The following is an 11,477-nucleotide window of genomic DNA, read 5'->3' on the forward strand; positions in this document are numbered from 1 at the left end:
CTCCATTCGTCCCAGGGGGTTGTGAGTTTTGCAGAAAGTGAAATGGCAAGGATTGTTTGTATCTCAAGCTCCCTACTTTGCCTTTTCCTGCCCAGTGTTCTCAGAGATGAGATTTTGCAGTACATGTGATTTCTGGGTGAAAAAAATGTGTTACTTCACACATTTTAAAACTTTTTAAAACTTTGTTAGAAACAAAACAAATTTTTGGAAGTCAATAAACAAAGCAAAAACAAAACAAAACAATGATTAACTCACATTTTCCTTGTTTTAAAATACAAGTCCAGCTCTCTGCAATGATATGAGGATAACTTGTGTGTTCTCCTTGAATTCCCTTGCCTCTTGATACTGTAGGTGCGTAAATGTATTCATCATATCAAGTTATAAGGTAATGAATCAAATATTGGAATTTTATAAATTTTTAAATTTTACTAAATTTGCTTTGAAGGCATAGCCATTTCCCTTAAATAGCAGAATAATTTTATCGATGTTAACGAAATATAGTTTTGGAAGCCCCAGATGAAGAGACCATAATTTTAGGCTAAGTTACTATGTGAAACATATAAAGCAAATGCTCATTAGAGACACACTAGTTAATAGTCTTTATTAGTCATTTAAAAGCTGTTGGGTATTTGGATCTAACATTTGCTCTCGAATGCTATTCCAGAATCTGTGTATAATTCTCAGACTACAATGATATAATACTCAGATAAACTGAGTCCAAAGTGGTGATTCATGTATAAAGTATAGCCACTTTATGTCACTTTTTCACTCTGCTGAGGCAGATATATAGGAAGCATCCCTAAAAGAAAAAATGGCAACAATTAATTTTCCTCACCAAAGGCCTGAACCTCATACTGGTTTTGCTTTCTCTTCAGATTTATACTTCTCAACTTCAGTTTTAATTTGCTAGAACAACAAAGGAGCTAAATCCTCTACTTTTAACAAGTTCCTCCTATGTGCCTGAATAGCAGTGAGCTAGCAGTAACTTCTGACTTTTTTGACAACTCCCATTGCCAAATGCAGGCTGTTTAGAAGTGGCTACAAAGTGAAAATAAATACCTGGTTTCCCATAGACAGTCCTCTGAAATGCCGTCTATCATTTGTAATTTCTGTGATGGTATTTGCTGGTTATGATTTATCACCTCGCGACTGCGTGAGTCAGCTGTAAAATGTCCATGACTCAATGGCACGTAACAAAAGCAATCAGGAAAGTGACATTTGAGTGAAGGGTTGGTGGATGTGTTTGAACAAGATTTCACTAACTTAAAGAACAAAGGCAAAGTAACTCCCCCAACTTTTTGAAATCTTAGGAAGTCAGCATTTCAGTTCTTTCTCTTCATTAGTTAATACCTCTAAACGTGGGGGAAAATAACTATCAATTGGAAATAAACAACAAATATGGATTTATAGAGGGTGACAGTATGGATTTATTCTTATTCTGCACTTAATTTTTTCCATGTGTTCAGAATAGCCTTTTCCTAATCTTGCAAATAAACTTCCTACTGCTTTTAAATTTCCTTGCTTCCTACCTGTTCTTTCCTAGGTGGTAAATTGGCAGCAAAATGAATTTATTCTTTCATTGAATATTTATTGAATCACCTGTGTTAGGCATGTATAAGACAGTGAGGTTGAAGCAATGAGCAAAACATGCCCTCTTTCTTAAGGAGATTTCAGTCTGATGAAATGAGTAAAATGGGTCATATTTACTTTTCTAGGTTAAGTGCTATTAACCTTGAATGAGAAAATGTCCATTTTCAAGTCTCACAGAATATTTCATATACAAGCAACTTGACTTTGCAACACTTGAATATTTATTTCAAACCACAGCTATCCTCATATAGAAAAGTGGGACAAAGGTCGGCCTGGTGACCGGAATATGACTGGCCATCTGGGCATCTGCTCTTCTTAGTCCTGTGGACTCGCCAGTTCATGTTAGATTCTTATTAGTTCCTTGTTTTGCAAATGATATTTAACCTCCTTTGAGCTAAGAAGAGAAATAATGGATGAACTTCTTGAAAGTTTTACCACAGGAGCTCAGTTCATTGGTTGTAAGTATTATCCAACAGCATTAGCCAGTAATTGTGATATGCTGCTCATGGCATCCAACGGAAATTGGGAAAAAAAAGAGAGTTCTCAAGGAAAAGTTATTGTCATTATTAGAGACATAATTTAAGCAAAACTTCAAAATGAAGATGAACTCTGCAAATAATAACTATGGTTATTCACTTTGGTGTTGGCAACACTCAGGATAGTATCTGGAACAGAATGGTAATAATGATACCGTCTCTCCTTTGTTGGACCCTTCCTGGGTGTTGGCCATTGTGCTAAGTATTGAGTGAGAAGTATTAATGGCCTGAGTCTATCTTACAGAAAGATTACAGAGGTGTAAAGATGAGCTGATAGAACCTGCAGAAGTTGATATAATAATTTTGGAAGAACTTGTGCCAGCCTTCCAGTCCTCAGGAGGGAAGGATGCTGAACAAGAAGAGAATAGAGACACTACTTTGAAATGGTGTGCATCATTTCAACTGTAAGAGTAAGTGTAGCCAAGAACGCAACAAGAATTTGATTAAGAAGAATGATTAACTCCCGGCACATCTAGGCCAAGCATACTTCATTCTTGATTGGCCTGAGAATAGGACACCACCTCATGACAGCAATAATATAATGAAAACACAAGCAGATTAAATAATCAGTTTGGGTATAGATGCATCTTCATCTATCTTTAGGAAAGGTATGGAAAAGAATTTAGAACACAGGTTAAGAATGAGGTCATGAAGAGAAAATATGACCTATGTATACAAGTATTAACCTGAGCCTAAACACTAGAGGAATATTTTTAGTACTGATCAATTACTGCTTTTATCACTGGCTTGGCTGAAGTCCATATGGGGCATTAAATCGTGCAAATACTTTTTCAAGTAGACTAACCCAATCTACTCTTGGATTGGAGCTTAGGAAGAAACGTTAGGAAACAGAAACTCAAGATCGGGAAAAGTTTGATGTGCTTGCTTTCTCTGTTGGAACAGGTTTCAAGTAATCTAAGTCTCTTGAAACATTCTCTCTGGCATAGGAGGCACAATGTAGGACGCACAATGTTTAGGAAATCAACACCAAAGGCTTCACATAGAAGATTTTGTGTAGTCCTCAACTCAGCTGTACCATGTATAAGTTATAATTCCCATTTTATTGATGGGTTAACCAAGGTTTAGAGAAGTTAGGTGACTTGTTCAGGGTCACAATAACTAGATTAGTAGCACCAACTTCATATACTTCAGACCTGATTTTAAAGTGGGAAGGGAGCGATAAAGTAGGAGACTGGGATTGACATATGTACACTACTATACATAAAATAGATAACTAATAAGGACCTACTGTATAGCACAGGGAACTTGTCTCAATACTCTGTAATGACCGATATGGGAAAAGTATCTAAAAGAGTGTAGGTATGTATATGTAAAACTGACACACTTTGTTGTAGAGCAGAAACTAACACAGCATTGTAAATCAACTGTACTCGGATAAAAAATTTTTTAAAAAGTGAACCATGAACAAATGGCCATAAATAAGCAATGTCTTAAGAGACTGTGACTGGTTTTCAAAGGAGTCAAATTAATTTTTATCAAAGGTACGGAAGGGGTAAAGAGAAGATCAAGGTAGGTTATCTCATGATTTTGGTTAGATGGAAGTTCTGGCATTAAAGATAAAGTGATTGAAGAGTGACACAGAAATTCTAGGGAGAAATTCTTGGGCTTCCCTGGTGGCGCAGTGGTTGAGAGTCCACCTGCTGATGCAGGGGACGCGGGTTCGTGCCCCGGTCTGGGAAGATCCCACATGCTGTGGAGCGGCTGGGCCCGTGAGCCATGGCTGCTGAGCCTGCACATCCGGAGCCTGTGCTCCATAGCGGGAGAGGCCACAACAGTGAGAGGCCCGCGTACCGCAAAAAAAGAAAAAAAAAAATCTAGGGAAAAATTCTTGACCACACTAGAGGAACAGAGCTTGTCAGGGTAAATAAGGATCTATGGCTTCCAGGCAACTGGCTAGAGAACACAAAGAGATCATACCCATAAAATCTAACATGTTAGCTGTGATTTCATCCACCATCACAGCTCTCTCACTGTTAAAGACGTCCTGCTAATGTAAATGTAAATGAGACTGAAGAATTAGTTCCACAAATCGAGCTACCGATGAATTAACCCCTCTTACCTTCCACAGTACATTGTCCTCAAGCCCAAGGGTCCATTAACTGAACACACAAATGGAGCTTCACAACCCTCAAAATCTTCTCTGTATGCTGCGCCCAGATGCTCACAGTGTTCTTCCCCTGTGACCACGTGGAAAATCCTCCTGGCATTTAAGATCATCTCCCTCAAGCCTTCCTGTCAGAAAGAGAACAGCCCTAAGTGAAATGCTGCAAATCAATGAGTTGGTAAACCAGCTACAGAAACAGTGTGTTACAGCCCATCAGACCTCTGAAAGTCTCCCTCTCTGAAGATGTAAGAATGAAAGAGACACATCTGAACTAAAACCCAGAGAAGCATTTGCTATGCAGGCAAGTTCAGATGACCTTTTTAAATGACAAGAATATTTCACTTCTGATTCTGACCTCAGAAACAGATTTCAAACTGAGTTTCAGTAAAGAGGCTATAAATTATAGTAATAAAATACAATAGAGCCAACAATTATTGAGAACTTGGGTGCCTGGCACTGAGCTAAGTGTATAACATGCATGGTATCATTTAATCCCTTACACCTTCCTAATAGGTTGGTATTATTTTTAATGTCATTTTACAGAAGTGGAAGGAGGCATTCCTCTGCTTCTGTAGTGAAGTGAAGTGAAACATTCTCCCCAAGATAACAGAATTGGTTTTACAGCCAGATTCAAATGCATATCCGTATGGGTACAAAGTCTTTGTTCTTCAAACACTAGACCACACTGCTTCAAAACAAAGACCAGAAACCAACACAGAGACAGTGGGTCACTTCTCAGTACCTACTGTATGCTGGGTACTCTATCAAGAAAAATATTCATAATAGTAAGGATACTCTGGTGTCAACAAGGCCTGTCTAGGACATGTTGGAACTCAACTCATGAGAGAGTCTGATTAATTTCTCTGAGGTAAGAGTTGTTCTGGGAGGCAGGATCCAATTCTGATTGTTTAATAAGGACTAAATTTATCCAGAGACAAAGGTGAAATGGGAAACATTCTGTGCAAGAAATGACAGCTGCTGCTTGAAGGGAGAAGACAGAGGAATTGTGTATAATCTCCTGTGGGCTTTCAAATAAACCACTGGGCTAAAAGTATGCTTGGAATAGATCAGATGGAGAAAAGCATCCTGGATCTTGGAAACCACTGAACAATCGTGGGCTGGAGGACCGTGGACTGGTAGGCTTGATTGCAGCATCAATACACTGAAATATTTATGTTATTTAGTAGGAGACTGTTATTCTTTCACTTTTTATAAGAGAAATACAATTGACCTTTGGGAAGTCTGATGACAGGAAAACAAGTATAAAGTGATGGCTGGCCTTATCAAGTTTAAATATTTGAAAAGGTATAATTCATGTAAATGTTTAGCCTGTTTTTAATTGTGCAAGGGCAAAACCTGCCTAGGTTGGTATTTACTTTTCTAATTAGAAAAGCTTGAGTGATGTGAACAATTAAGATAATACAATACCTTTACAAGATAATTAATCTTTTCTTTGGGATTCATCTTACCACATCCCAAGCTGATGTGATTTACCTCCCAGTTAAGGATATGTTAGAATGTAATTGGAGCCATTTGCTCTATCAGAGAAGAAAAGATCATGGAATTTGCATCTCATATATCTAGAAATTAAAACTGAAGGACTGACCACTTGACACCACAGAAGTTCCTGAAGTGAAGCCTGCTGAGCTCAATTCGTTGTGGTGGCTAAATGAATCCTCTATTCAATTTGAATGCATGATGAAACTCCTATTAGAACATTGCAGTGTAATAATCGACAACATAATGAAACTGCCAAAGACAAAATGCAAATACCTCTCTAGTGACCCTTCAGAACTATACTCTGTACTTAGAAAGAAGCAAATGCCATTGCCAGACATGTAGCATTCCCCTTTATTCTACCTCCCCTCTACCCATCAGGGAATGCTGAGACATTCTTTTGGATACCCATTCCTTTAGAATCAAACACTTGAAATTCAGCAGCAATGGTAGGTTGCAGAATTTGGAATGGTATATAGATTCAACTAGCAAGAGTATTTGAAAATTACTACTACTATCTCCTAACACTCTCACTTTATAACAGAAATGTATTTTTAGTATTAAAAATTTGGAGGGATATTATCTTAGGGTAACAATTTCATAGAGTAATTTAGCTTCATCAAACAAAACTGATGCTTTTAGTTTTGGGGGTTTGCTTCTGATCTGTGAAAACTTGATTAGGCATCAGCACTTATCTTTGGAAATTACTAATCTACATACACTGGCTTTTTAAAATAATAAACCTCTCAATCCATTATAATTTGGCCTCTAATCCTTTTAGGATGTATGACTAGTAATGTCTTCAGTTGCTGACTCAGTGGTCTCTCGTCTCCTTAATCTAACTGGAGCTCTCATCAGTGTTTGTTATAGGTTGTCACTTCTTCCATCTTGAAAAACATCTCTTTTTAATTTCAAGTACCCCACGCACAAGAGTAGGTTTCCTCTCTGGTGTCATTTTTTCTAATTCCCCTCGTTAGCGTCCTCTTCCTTTATTGTTGAAAGGCTTTTGTTTTTTCGGGGTTTTGTCTTAGTTCCCCCTTCCTTTCTTACTGTGCACACTCATCCTGGATAATCTTTCATATTCCTATGGCTTTAACGAATCACAGATCTTGACACCTAGGCCACACCTCGCTTCTGAGTGTCATATCTGTATCTCCAACCATTAGATATGTCTACTTGAATGCCACAAAAGCACTTCAAACTTATCAAGTCCCCAAATGAACTCATCATTTCTCCCTATCCTTTTGAGATCCCCGACTCTATAAGTAGAATTACTGTCTCCCATTGTCCAAGTCACAAACCTAGATATCGTTTGACTCAGTTACCAAGGCCCATTATTTCTGCCTCTTAAGTCAGGCCACCATTACCTTGAGCTTTGATTCCTTCTACAGCTAGCTAAATAGTGTTCCCCACCACCAACTTCATCCAACCATTCTCTGCACTGTAACCAGAACACGTTTTTAAAGCACACGTGATTATTCCACTTACTGCCGATGCTCCAATGGCTCCCCCATTATCCTCTGGATAAGGTCCAGACTCCTTGACCGGGCTTATAAAACCCTGTGCCACTCATGAGCTGTTCTTGCTTACAGCTCCAGCTGACTAATTGTTCTACAATCTCTTTTATCCCTCCTTCTACCTGCATTCAACATTAGAGAATGTTCAACTTGTTTCATATACATATGGGATTCTAATCAATGCAATGGTTTTTATTTCTCTTTACTGAAATACTTGTAGAGACCAAGGATATGTATTTTACAAAATTATAATGATGCAATGAAATACAGCAGTCAGGAGCATGGGCTTTAAAATCACAAACCTGGGTTTTAATCCTGACTTTTCTAAATTATATCCATGTTATCAATCATATTAGTCAACTACTTCAAGCCTTAATTTCCTCATATGTAAAATGGGGATAATATTACTACCTGTGTTTCTAGAGTTGCTATTTGGATAACATGAGGTAATGCTAGTTAAATGTTTAATAAAATTGGTCCCATAGTGTTGTTGTAGTTTTTGTTTTTGTGTGTAAAGCATTTAAACTACTTATTCTAATATTCTCCATAATTTTTATTTAACCTCATCTCTCCTCACATATTAAAGTAAACCTTTTCTACTATTACCTATCCTGGACAATCTCAGGCCCCAAATAGACAATATTAGTTCCTTCCTGTTTGGGCTATTTTCCCATCTGGAACTCATTCTTCTCTTCCTCCAACTTGCTGATTGAAATTCCACTTTTCTCATTTAGGTTAGTTTAGGTTCCTCCTTCTCCGTGAAGCCTTCTCAGATGTCTATTATTCACCTGGATCTTTCCTTTCTCAGAGCTCCTCTGATAATTGATGCTATAGTACACACATTGTCTTAGTTCTTCAATCACTTCACATGCATAAAAAAATCAACCTCCTTCACCTCTCTCAGCAGCATCTTGTGTCTGGATGAATACATATTTGAACTGAATTTCTGAGTGGCCTCTACAATGCATCATCTTTTTCCTATCCCCCACCCCCTTTGACAGGTACTTTCAACTACTATTTCTAGATCCTTATATTAAATGTTACTTGTTAATGATGATACTGAAATTTCTTCTTTTTTTTAAGCACATACACAAAAAAGAAATGGCGCTTTTAAGTTTGTTTGTTTTTTTTTACTTACAATTGAAACTCTAGCTTCTGCAGTTTACCCCAAAACAAAAATTTCACACTGATTTCTGAATCTTACCCTCTTTGGATGTCTTGTAGGTTTATGATTACTTTGCATTTTCAAAATTTTTAACCTGTATGGAACAGTTTTACAGGTGTCATTCTTTCTCAGGAAAGGTAGATTTTTATTACCTTACAAGGATGACAAATGCAAGTCCGCAGCATAATATAATTTTATTAAACACATTAAATGCTCAGCATCTCTCCTCTGCACCATTTGCTATGGTGGACGGATACCCTTACCAACGAAGGGAGGGCTGTTAAGGTGATGGAATGTGAATTTTTTTCCTGTACTATTTTCTCTTAAAATTCTAGCTTTAGATAGCAGATCACATCTCCACAGAGGAATGTAGGCCTCCCTTTACATTCTCTCTTTCTATACAAGTCAGACACTATAAATTTCTTATTTCTTTCTCTAAACTTCCTCATCCTCTTATTCACCATTAAAAGTTTCTTTCCAGAAAACTGTCTTTTAGGTAGCATTTTGCTTTGCATCAAAACCAGAGATCTAATCATGGTGGGTCTTGAAAAACATGCAAATATTCACTTGAATATAGACATTTCTCTTTTGCCTTTTGCCAGGACTGTTTATGGTTGGTTTCAAAAAAAGATTTGGAACTTCTCAGGCTATGGACTAAAAAGCATTTTTCATTTTCCGGCTCCTTCCTTTACATGGAAAGAATTGATATCTTTGAAAATAAAAAAGGAGATGTGCCATTTTGGTGTAGGTTTTATATTATAAAGTTCTAGATTTTGCACTATGTCCAAAATGACAAGGAGTTGTTTTAAAAGTCAGCTTCCATGAAGTACCTTGGAGAAGAGAGTGTGTGTGTGTGTGTGTGTGTGTGTGTGTGTCTGCTTCTCGTGGAAGCAGAGAACAGGTAGGGCTTTACTTTTTACCCAACAATAAACAAAGCAATGTTAAGTCTGTTAAATTTTACTCTTTTATTGACTCCCTCTTTAAGATGGCCAAAAAGAAGAATTCTGTAGCAATTGGTTTAAAAAGCCCAAAATAGTAAGAATAATTTCAGTTGATCAAAACAGCATGGGACATGTTATATGTGACCGAGCATGCTTTTGATACCAGTTCCCTAAAAGGAATTTGCATTTTGAAATTTTCAGACTGAACTACTTAAAATGTGAACTGAGTCTGTTATTCCTATGGGCATCTCCTCTGTCGTTGGTTTTAGTGATTACTCTGTCACTTCTTCTTTAATTTCTATACTTTAATGAGGACATGCAAGTGTGCCTATGGAATTTTCCTATTAATGTCGGAGGGATTTAAGAACTGACCATAGTGTAAGAGAAAAAAACCTCTCTTCCAGGTTCAGCATTCTATTTAATTCTGTAGCTAGTGACAGAGCTGAGAGCCACTTGATAGGAAGATTCAGCTTCTGCTCCAGGCGTTTCCTCTGGGACCTTTGGGATAGAACTAAGCACAGCTATCTGTAAATCAGCTTGTCCATTTCTGGGCCACCCAGTGTAATTGGAAGCACTGACTCTAGGCCATTTCACCCTTGGGTAGGAATGATGAAGTCGGGGTTTCTAATAATTGCATCTGATTACTGTCTCCAGTTTGAAGACAGAGAATGAAGCAAAAATGAATGAGCATGTCCATCCCATGTGGGGTTATTTGGGGCCAGTTATCATGGAGGAAGGAATCTTTGGTTTGGCTTGAGATTCCTCTTTAATTTCTTTTTTTAAAAAATAGGTGAAACGTTTAATTTTCAGAGTAGGAAATCATACTTAGCATCTTTGTTATAGGATTCCCCTGTACAAACAGTGCAACAGACAGAAACCGTATAGGTGATGGTCTTCAGGCCATCAACATGCTCTTACACTTGTCACGAGAAGGGTTAGCCAATCTTATATTGATAAATATCAGGAAGAAGATCTCAGATGAATGATAGAATTCAATACAGATGGCTACAATGTTCAAGTATATGTGTTCCATTTGTGCTAAAATAATCTTTAATATTCCAAGTGAAAACAACAAAACAACAATAAAGTTGGGCTTGGGTTTAAACCATTTTAATGTAAGTCTGATCCTTGTATGCAGTAATGATAATAGTATCCTATTGGGAAAGAGTGAATTGTATTTAAACAATAATTGCAGACAAGTGACATGTAAATCAATATGTGAAAAAGCATCAAGCTGCATAGATTATTCATTTTCTGCTATGTTCTTCTCTGGGTTCATGCTCTGAAAATATGATTTATAGTGTGGTTTTAATGAGTAACGTTCTTTTGGATATGACTGTTTCATAGAAGTTAAAAAGGTTTAATTCTAGTAGTACCGAACACTTTAAAAATGTGACTATGAAATTACCACAAAACTGAATTTGTTTTAGAGAAATGATGAGGATGCACATGTAAGAAGTTTATAAATATTATGTTACCTTGGAAACAGTTACTAATTTGTTGTACAAAGTGATGTGTTTTTTATATGGAAAAAAGTGGCAATTTTATTTTTAAAGATGACTTTAAATCCATAGTCATGCTTCTCTTCATAATTGAATGAATCTTTTGCCTTTAAAGATTCATGTGGGGAGGGAAAAGCATGATTGTTGCTTCAATTTTTTGAGGGCTTGTGGGAATAAACAAGGCTGGAAAAATAAAAGATGACTTTAAAATATACAAAAAGGACAGGTGCTGAGACACAGAAGGAACTTGGTCTAGATGCTGTAACGCTGCACCAGGGGACAGAAAATAATAGAGGAACAGTTGTTTGTTCTGCACGTCAGTGGAAATCAGTGTGGAATTTGATGCAATCTGAACCCATAAACCAATTTATAAAATTCTTGGTGTAATGAATTCTCTTGCCCAATCAGGCATAAAGGCTGAGCTTTATACTAATTTTGACATGGTGGTAGAATATAATATCTGTACTTGATAGTACAGATGAAGGAACTGAACTGTGCTTTAACACCAGAGGTTAGCAGAAATCTTGTGAAGTTCTCAGCCATTAAATGTGTGTACTTGAATAATTCCTACCACAATCTTAATGTCAAGAAGACCCTAGCTGAC

General features: G+C 37.1%; 1 non-coding gene across 1 annotated transcript; it reads left to right on the forward strand.

The window, feature by feature from the left end:
* Nucleotides 1–10,941: 10,941 nt before the first annotated feature.
* Nucleotides 10,942–11,058, forward strand: LOC115844300 (U5 spliceosomal RNA). Its single transcript, XR_004036069.1, has one exon. It is a non-coding gene; the product is annotated as a U5 spliceosomal RNA (small nuclear RNA).
* Nucleotides 11,059–11,477: the final 419 nt, after the last annotated feature.

Source organism: Globicephala melas, chromosome 3, assembly GCF_963455315.2.
Source record: "Globicephala melas chromosome 3, mGloMel1.2, whole genome shotgun sequence".
NCBI lineage: Eukaryota > Metazoa > Chordata > Mammalia > Artiodactyla > Delphinidae > Globicephala > Globicephala melas.